Source organism: Podarcis cretensis (genome assembly GCF_951804945.1).
Source record: "Podarcis cretensis genome assembly, chromosome: 11".
Lineage (NCBI taxonomy): Eukaryota > Metazoa > Chordata > Lepidosauria > Squamata > Lacertidae > Podarcis > Podarcis cretensis.
In genome coordinates, this window is record NC_137180.1 from 32,339,907 (window position 1) to 32,350,120 (window position 10,214).

The 10,214-nt window shown below is 38.9% G+C and overlaps 1 long non-coding RNA gene across 3 annotated transcripts in view; it reads right to left on the reverse strand.

Moving 5' to 3' along the window:
• The window catches only part of LOC307226899, a 139,961-nt gene extending 135,054 nt beyond the window's left edge, over positions 1–4,907 (reverse strand). For all 3 annotated transcript variants that reach the window (XR_013843671.1, XR_013843672.1, XR_013843673.1), the window contains exon 1: positions 4,793–4,907. This is a non-coding gene — a long non-coding RNA (uncharacterized lncRNA). The remainder of the gene's footprint in view (positions 1–4,792) is intronic.
• Between the last annotated feature and the right edge of the window lie 5,307 nt (positions 4,908–10,214).

Here is a 10,214-nt window from a genome sequence, read left to right on the forward strand (position 1 = left end):
TTAAAGATACTCGGAAGTGAAAATTTTCCAGGAACTTTGAAGTCTTGCCCATGAGATCTATAAAGAACATCTGAACAGCAGAAAACATTTTCATGCTGAAAATTCAAGACTTGTTCTTTCTGTATTGGCCAGACACTGTAGTCTTGGCTGGAGAATCTATGTATGTACAAAATGGGCAGCTCCTGTTCATTGTAAAATTTATTGGAGCCAGCACCTCTGTGTGGCAGAGTCTGGGATGAGAGACCTTTGTGCTCAAGGATGAGAGACCTTTGTGCTCGGGCACTATGTAGCGCGGTGGGGAAAGTTTCATATAAGACTCAAAGACAAAGTGAAATAACCTTCTGAGTCAATAGCCATTAACAACCTACAGTATCACAGAAGCACCATGCAAAAAACGAAGTGAGTATATAATTGCCTTTCTGAGATTTTATCATTGTTTTAATAACACTTCCTTTTAAGAAGGGTTTTAAGATCAGATGGAATAAAGTCTTCTTTTTCTTGAATATCCATCATCATATTTGCAATTCCAGTTCAGTTATATGGTGAAAAATCTTGCAGCATGCCTTGTGACAGAGAGTTCCAAGCCTAGCTGTTTTAGAGTTGTCTGTCAAGGCCATGCTTTTCTCCCTAAGATATATAAAGCCTGGCATTCATTCTCCTATTATTTAATGCTGTGCTTAAAAGAAGCAGCAGGTCGGAAGAGCCTTATTAATGTCAAGACAGTAATGCTAACTGCACTCTTCTTATTTCTTTGGTTTCCCCTCCCCTCTGTAATTATATTGTGAAACAAAAAATGAATATTTCCATTGATTATAAAATATGGTGCCTAAAAGCATTTAGTTCATCTCAAATGGAAAAGGCAGAGTATTGCCAAAAGGGGGATATATTGTCTCCCATATGTTGCCAACCAACCTCCAAAATTTCTGCTTTCAACCTATACAACCTTAAATGACTCAAGCCCATTATATTTACAATCATGTATTCTCCCATAGGCCCTTCCGTGTTCAGTTAGCTTATTTATTCATTCATTCATTTGTTTGTGTAGTTATATTTTCAATCACTTTCTAAACCACTTAATATTTAAAAATTTAAAAATACAACATAAAAACACTAAAATGATATCCTAAAATCAGAGGTACAAACATATGTTCACTAAAATGGTACCATAAAACCAGACAAGGACAGACGTTCAAAGCAGTCTTTATGGCTTAGAGAAAGACTAGGCAAAAAGATGTCTTCTTACGAGATGACTGAAGCAATGAATGGATGATGCTTCACATACAGGAATTCCCTGACCATTGGCCATGTTCACTGAGGCTGATGGGAGCTTCAGTCCAACATCTGGATTGGCTACCTTGGTCTTGGTTCTTAACATTCCCCTCTACCTGATGTTTCTGTGCTCCTAGTCTGACTGAACTTCCAGCTGTGGCATCTGCTGGGTCCACAGCTACTCTGTATCCCGACCTCTCTTCCTTCTCCAAATGAAGACAGATCTCCACTACAGTGCATGTGTTTGTGTGTATATTTACTTTGCATTATTGTTACCTACCCCAAACCTTAGTGATGAGGTGCAGGATGAAATTAAAAAGAACAAACTCCTAGTGAAAGCCTAATATTTAACATTGAAATACAGTTACAACTTCAGTTTATCAAGGAACTATTACCACAAACATTATCTAGTGTATTCTGGAGGTGCTTTGGGCATATTGAGCTCACTAAATTCTCCTAAACTCATGACAAAAAATATTAATCATCAAACCTTATCAACGTGTGTGAATTCTAGACTGTTTCGCACGCTGTGAATTACCGGTAACAGTGAAATCATGCTCATCTTTCCTTAGATGCCATGACTTTCCAGTAGCATGGATGCCCTCCATGTAACCCAGTAACTGGATGCCCTCATCTCTTTCTCCTTCAATAAAACATGTATCAGTCTCTACAGCCACACTGGGTGCTGTAACTCTCTAATGGTTTGACTTTACTCTTGAAGGTGCAATCTCCCACTGTTTCCCAAGACAGATGCATCCCATGGATCGCAAAATTCCTTAGTAACTACATTTCAGATTATAGTGTTATAGCCAATGGTGTACTCCCACTCAAAAGTCATTGTCTTTGCTCAGTCATGCAATGGAAAGGGCTTGTACATGGGGCACTTACAAGAAAGCTCAGAATCTTTCTTCTGAGAAGGTATCACCTTCCCATATTGCGACTGACACTCTAGAGTGAATTGTAGAAGCATTCCCATTGTACTTTGCCATTTTGATTTGGAAAAAGTTCTTGAATTAGGGTGATCACATTTTCATTGTAGGTTGCTGGATACAAATTTCACAGGATCCAAGTGGAATGTTTCGTTCCTGTTGCTGGCATCCGCGTCCTAAAATATTCACCTGTCTCCCTACCTGCAAAACTATCTTGCAACATGAAGATGTATAGTATCTTTCCCATTTACCTGCTGGTGCAGCAAGCCTTATGACTGGGCCGTTGGTCAGGCAAAGATCCCACAGGAAGCTGGAACAATTTGGATTGATTCAGAGTCATAGGGAGCGTTAAAGAAACATAGAAAAATACTGTACATGTAATTTGATTAGATTTGGATGTCTAATGGGTCATATTTAACTTGTCAATCCAAGCACTATGGTGCTGATGTAGAAACTGAAGTGGAAACAAAGTGTTAATTTGCTTTGATTTTATTTTTAAAGGTTTGAATGCTTACATTATATAAAATCCTGCATACAACATTTATAATTTTTGTAGTTTATTTTTATTGATATTGAAAACAGCTATAGAGAGAGTACACATGTACATGTTGGTGTGTAATACACGTATATAAACTGCCATAGTCACACTCTCTATTTAAAATGTCATGGTGTTTATTACAGCTATAAACATCTAATGGTTGAGTATTGAATACACGGTTGTTTATTAAATCCGGCAATATTTAATTAAACAATTCTTCTGCTTTAAATATAACATTTTCTCATTTTCTGTAATCTTAGAAGGGATTTTCATTGTTCTCTTTAAAACCTTTGAAATTTCCATCAGTTTCCCTTTCAAAATTCCATGTGCTGAGAAATTGTAGCGGGGGCAGGGGGGTGACATGACAAGCAGGTAATTAAATAAATGTTTTGAAATATCCTTGTTATGGAAGAACTCCATTCAGTTCGTGTCTTGGAATATGTCTTTTGATTCCATTACAATGAAGAAAGTGTAATTAAGAAAGAAAGAGAGTTGCTCCAGATAAGTAAATCAATAATAATAATAAAAAATCACCACCAAATTGATTTCCTCTCTTGGGATTTGTTTTTCTCTTAGATTCATGAGTATGGTTATTATCAGACCTGGAAAGCTCTTTCTCTATTCAAATTAAGCATCACATCATTAGAGATTCCTAGATAAAAGAACACACTAAATCTGCACACATCTGCATTCTCAGCATCACATTACTGTGGTATACCAAACAATTGCAATGTGTACTCCTTTTCCGCAAGGAGCAGTGTTAAATTATCACCTAAATACAAAACATATCTTTGGTTCAAACCCACTATCAATGCCATGCTTTTACCCACAAGATTTATGACATGTATCCAACCTACCAATTTTGTACTGTTTCATGGCTAAATGAGTGGAGTACGTTTAATGCATGCGACGCAATATTCAAAACAGTGGCTGCTCTTTATTATTTCTTGCTTTAGATCTGAATGATTATCACCGGTATCCTCATTTTTGTGATCCTTCTGGATCAGAACCTTTTCTGTTAACCACCTGGTGCTGGCTGTGATGCTCTGCTCTAAACTGATTAATTTTACACAAACAGCATAACACTACAATCCCTTAACCTCAAGTGACTATAAGGTAAAATGGGAAATGGTATTTAGTCCTAACAAATGCATTGTCCTCTAATTTCTCAGGGCCCTTAGGCTTTCATTAACCCATTCCATCTTCAAAGCAATAAAAGGTCCATTTCTTTCTCTAAATGCCATTCATAAAAACAAACAAAAACATCCTTCGTTCCGTGAATAAATACACCCCCCTGCCAAGCCCATATTGGCATACACCGAAAATTCTAATGATAAAGTACAGTAATAAAGAATATAGTGCAGGATGTAAGATCACAGTGTTTGGTAATCCATGTTGTACGAGTTCAATGGCATCTCATTTACATGTTGCTCATGTTTATGCAAGTTACTGGCAAATGCAGCAGTAGTGGCCATTGCAATCAGCTATACAGGGAAAGGCTGCAAATGGCAGCTACTGTCTACATAGTAATACACTTTTTCCATTTAGAGACAAAAGCAGCAACCAAGATATACAAATATCTGGCAGGAAAACCCAGTACAATTTGCTTTGGGAGTGAAAACAAAAAAGAGAGAATCGCATATTTTAACACACACACCCTCCTGATCTGTTCAACCCAGCCTTCTTCTCCTTTTTTTAAAAAAAAGGGGGAAAAAGAAATGGCTTTTATGTTATAGGAATTCTGCTGGTGATGAAAACACCATACAGCCAATCAAACTGTGATGCTATAGAGCCATCCAAAGTAGAAGCCTAGCTAGTGTTTAAAATAACCCTGATGAATTATTCATTGAGAGTTGATGTTTATGCAAATTTCCGAAGCGTATGCCCACCTGACCGCCATGGGTTAATGATAGTAAGGGGGGGCAGAAACCCAAAACCATGCATATGAAAACCAAAACCTAAAGCAAACCACCAATCTTTAAGCATTCTCCAGAACCTATATAATCAAATGATAATACTCTTTCATTAAATACATAAAAAGAATTACAACCCTTACCTGCTTAGCTTTGTAGGGCCTTCAGATTTTCTGGATGAAATAACTGTGGTGCAACCAATAAAACTGAACTGAAAAGCTGATTAAGGGCACTTACTTAATGCAAAGCCACTCACTGAATATTCATATGATGCCTGTGTTTATGCAAATTAAGGCAAAAGAAAGCCCAAGGGGATTGGTTGCCATAGACCACAAATACTGTGTACAGCAGGAAGGGGGGGGGACTGAGAGAGAGAGAATGGTAACAAATAAATCTTGAAATTCATAGCTCGGAAATAGCAATGTGGAGTAGAGTAAAATATTAGAAGTCTAACATGAATTACTGTTTTAAGGAGCTTTATCTAATCATATCATTTTAGGCCTATCAGATATTTGCCTGCCGTGCAGTAATCTATAATTATCATCATTCCAAGAGGTGCTGTCAGAAGTGTGTTCAACGTTATTTATTCTGTAACTATTTATGTAAGCAAGGTCCTTAAGCATATCAAGTAGGGGGGGGGGAGAATCATAATTACAACAGAACTGCTGGTGTAAGTACAGTGGGAACAAAACCCATAGGCAAATGCCACCCTTTATTAAGGGTGACTTTTCAAGCAAAATGATCCTAAAAACTGGTGTGTCAGCGGGAGACTGCCGAGGAGGGATTTAGGTCTTGACTTTCTTAATTTGGATGCAAAGAATGCTTTGTTTCCAACGTGCCTTTATTTTCTTTGATGTTCCTAGCCTTCTGCACTGATACGTCGCTTCATTCCCCCCCCCCATCCCATTCAAAGGGCTTTTCTAGAGAGGGGAAAAACTATTTATAGATTACATTTGAAGGCTACACCAAAAATTCTGTCTTGTTCAGGGACAGACCGTATTTGCATATGTTCTTGTTAGTAGCCCCATGATGTTAATAACATTTGATACGTTTTCAAATTGGAATGCTGCGGTGTACCAGCTCGACTGCTTTTCTGATAGGCAAGAAATGTAAGATGACACAAAGTGTTCCTCCCCTTTAGATAATTGCTTATGAGTTAGCCTTACCTTTTCCATTCCAGTCAATACAAAATTCAGATTTTGATTCGATGATCCCCATTAGGGGTAAGCCATTATTAAACCTGATCACTGTTATCGAAAACTTTGGGGGATTTCAGAAACTGATATGTGCATGGTTTGCTCCTCCTTTCCTGTTTGTGGATACACAAATAGCATTAATAGCCCCGTTTCTCAATCATTAGTCAAACGCTGTGTCTTATGGTCGCTTAAAGATTATTGCACCAGCAAACAATTTCCTACTGCGAGCCAATAATGGTGGTATGATACCTATATTCTATTGCTACTTTTAAAACCTGCACATCTAGTTTGCAGTTATTTCTACTGCCATCTGTTGGCATCTGGCAACACTTCACAGAATTGTGTGTACCTGGATGACTTCTATTCAAGGAAAAAGCAACTTTGGGAAGGGTGTTTGCATTGAAGAAGTGGTAGGAGGGAATGTTTGACCATTCCAACTGCTGCCACTTTTCTGTTCCAAATGACTTTCAGTCAAGCTGCTTTCCCTCACCTGGTAGAGAGCCAGAAAATATGCTTCACCTCTTCAAATGGAGGAGGGGGAAGCAGCAATTCACAAGTACCTCAGAAGAGCCCTACTGAATCAGACTACAATTTTATCTAGTCCAACACCCTGTTCCCCCAAAGTGGCCAAACAGATGCCTCCTTGAAGCCCACGGACCAGAAATGAGAGCAACAGCCCTCTCCTACAGTTGTCCCCCAGAGAGTGTCAGTTTGCATTTCTTAGCACATAAAGTATTGATCTGATGTGTTGGGATCTTTCCTGTTCTGCTTGGTTCAAGAGTGTTCTGGAAGGTTCTTGTTTGGGTTATTCCTTCTGAGAAGCTGAGTACAGCTGGTTTAAACTGGTTCTGTTATCTTTCTGTCAAGGTCATGCTGACTATAACAGTAAGGCCAGGAGGAGCCTGGGTTTCACTTTTTCTTTCTATCTCTTTGTTTTGGTGTTCTGTTCTGTATGCTGTAGGGTTAAGGTTTAGTCTTATTATAAGTATTGTAAGTTTTATTGTAAGTGCTGCAACTGGATTTTTATGCCCTGTGCCAATCCTGATTGTACTGGATTTGTGACTATTATGCTTATTGGCCTTCCGTAGCAGTAAAGCTCTGCTGGATGAAGTACAATTGCCTTTGGTCTATTTTTTTGGGAACTCTGCATCGTGTTTTTTCCTCCCCAGAAGGGAGCAACAGAGACTGGTATTGAGACATAGTGCCTCTGATCCTACAGATGGCATATGGCCATCCTGACTAGTAGCTTGAAGTAGTACTATGTAGTAGTAGTAGTAGTAGTAGTAGTAGTATTAAGAACTTTTTCATTTGACTGGTGGAAATTCATTGCAATTTCTGCAGCTACCCTTAGGACATAGCACACTTCTTTATAGACTGCAGGGGCAGAAGAAGCAGCTTATATCTGCCCATAGTAGGGTTGCCATATGTCCTCTTTTTCCAGGACACATCCTCTTTTTCATGAGTAGAGTCATCACAGTGATCAATAGATAAAAGTAGAACTCAGCAAATGTGTCCTCTTTTTTGCTCTCCAAAATATGGCAACCCTACCATGTATGTGTGATGATGAAGAAGAAAAACGTAAGTGGGAGAAATAAGTGGAAGGGAATCATGGTGATCAAAGACAGAATAGAAGTGTGGACCCAAGGGATGTGTGCATAGCAAAAAATTAAAACACATTCAAACTGTGGAGGGGTTTCCCTCATCCTCATATTGTCTCTCATTCAAAGCCACACCCAACTTTCTATGACCCTCTCTAATCACTGTAAACAAGAAACAAAACACTGGCTAGAGATTAAGAGGCAGAGCTTTGGATACAATAGCCTTCATGGTTATCAATTGCAACCCAGGTCAGTGAAGGAGCAAGCCAGAAGTAAATCACACCCAGCAAGCTGGAGTTACTGTAGCTCTTTATTAGCAAAAAGAGGACCTTCACACGAGTGTCAGTCCTCATGAGCACAGCAACTCATCTCCAGAAAGTCTTACCCTCATGTAGCAGTTGCTGAGACAGAAGGTCCCTGTCTCCCTGCAGCTGCCTAAGTCCCCCATCCCCAAGGTCTTTCCCAAGCAATCTGAGACTGTGCTAACTTCTCCACACTCTTCATGCCTCTCCTGTGAACATTTTGTATGTACTTTTACATGAGATGTACAGTGGTACCTCGGGTTAAGTACTTAATTCGTTCTGGAGGTCCGTACTTAACCTGAAACTGTTCTTAACCTGAAGGACCACTTTAGCTAATGGGGCCTCCTGCTGCTGCCGTGCCACCGGAACACGATTTCTGTTCTCATCCTGAAGCAAAGTACATTAACCTGAAACACTATTTCTGGGTTAGCAGAGTCTGTAACCTGAAGCGTATGTAACCCGAGGTACCACTGTACACTTTTATGTAAAATGCATGTTTTTCAATGTGCATAATTCAATTGGAAGTTGTGTTCCTATCTGCAAGCAAGTTGGGGACTGTCAAATCAGGCCACTCCAGTGCAAATATTGCACCAGATGAATTCATCTTCTGCAGGTAGTGGCATCTACATATCCTGGAGAAGATCAAACACAGAGTTAAGTGTGATTATTAGGCCCATACAGTTGAAGCAAACTATGCTGCTATGTTCAACTATGGCCCCTTTTTGAAATTACTGGGCAGCTCTAGCTCAGATGTTCAAATTCATTATTAACTGCAGAACTGAACCTTAAAACTACTTCCTCTTCAAATCGAAATTCTGTCATCATAAGACCATAAGAGCCCTGCTGGATCAGATCAAAGGCCCATCTAGTTTAGTATTCTGTATTCCACAGTGACCAAGCAGATGCTGGTGGGACATGAGGACAATAGCCCTTTCCCGTTTGTGTTGCCCAACAACTAATATTCAAAGGGACACTGCCCCTGACCTTGGAGGTAGCATATAGCTATTACAATTGTTCTATTACCTCCCCATCTGCCTCCACCACTCCAAAATATGGTGCAATTGCTATGTGTTTCATAAATTGTTGGTTTATAATGCTTGCATAAAATAGACTGAAATGGCACCTGTATTTCTTTCCCCGCCTCCAAAAAAGAAACAGCTTTAAAGCTTTAACACAGAGAGAGGCTGACAAAGTCTTATTACTTCAGTCCCAGTTTTAGCAAAGGTGTGTGTGTCTGTGTCTGTGTGTGTGTGTGTGTGTGTGTGTGTGACCTGAATGGGTGAAATATTTCTACAGTATAGTCCTGTCAATCCCTCACCTTTCAAGACTCACTAAACCAATAAAGTAAATAATTTCAAAGAACCTGGGTGGGGGAGAGAATAACCTGATCCATAAATTGACTTCTTTGTTCCCTCAATTGACTAAGTGACACTTAAGTCATCTTTAAGTGCCTGGGGAAAAAAATAAAAGGCATTTCTTTTGTGCAGCTTATGAACAATTAGGCAATTGTAACACAAGGAATGGCAAAGTGGAAAATGCAGGGCAACATTGTTTTCCATATCCATCATCTTGCATCTGTTTTAATTTTCTGCAATAACTCCTAGACACGGAATAGCACACACGATTTCTGCTTTGCTTCCTAATTTGGGAGTTAAAAGCAATTTGAATTTACACTGAGTAAATGTACAGCCTGAGGCAAAAGGAAGCCCATAGAAAGTAACATGTATGATTTGAAAGGATACTATTATTTTATCTTATGCTGGTCTATGACCATAATAATGATTTGTATTGGATGGGATTAGATATTGTTTAAAGGTTTATTTCGCCCAGCCTGCCCTCACCTTGATCATTCCTGTAAGAGCCGTCCAAAATCAAAAGGTGTTTTGTTTATCTTAATCAACATTCTGTGAACAATGGGGGAAATGTATTTGTTGCACAACAGGCACATGCAAAATATGTTAATGTTGTGCAAGGGAATATGTGATTGTCTGCTTAGTATGCACATATCTAGGGTGAACATGTGTCCTCCTTTGCAGAGGACAGTTCTTTACTTGAGGAAGCAGTCCTGTCTTTGAGGAGCTGTCTGGTCAAAGCCATGCTTAAACATTGAGAAGGGAGAGTAGAATATTTTTCTACATATAGGCAAGAGATGAAGGATCGGAAGTTCTCTTTTTCGCTTCTTCTTTTCTTTCTCTCTTTTTCTTCATCTTGTTTTTCGTTATTTTTTCCCTTTCTGATCTGTGTTTTTATTGAGATTAGTTTTTTAGTCTTCATATAAAGATACCTGATATTAATTTTTGTACTTTCTTTCAAATTTCAATAAAATATATTCAAAGAGAAAGAAAGAAAGAAAGAAAGAAAGAAAGAAAGAAAGAAAGAAAGAGATTTGAAGTTGCCCACCATGAGTTAACACCAGGTCACAGTCTTCCTCACTATTCTCTTTCTATTTAAATGATAGCAATTGTCTCT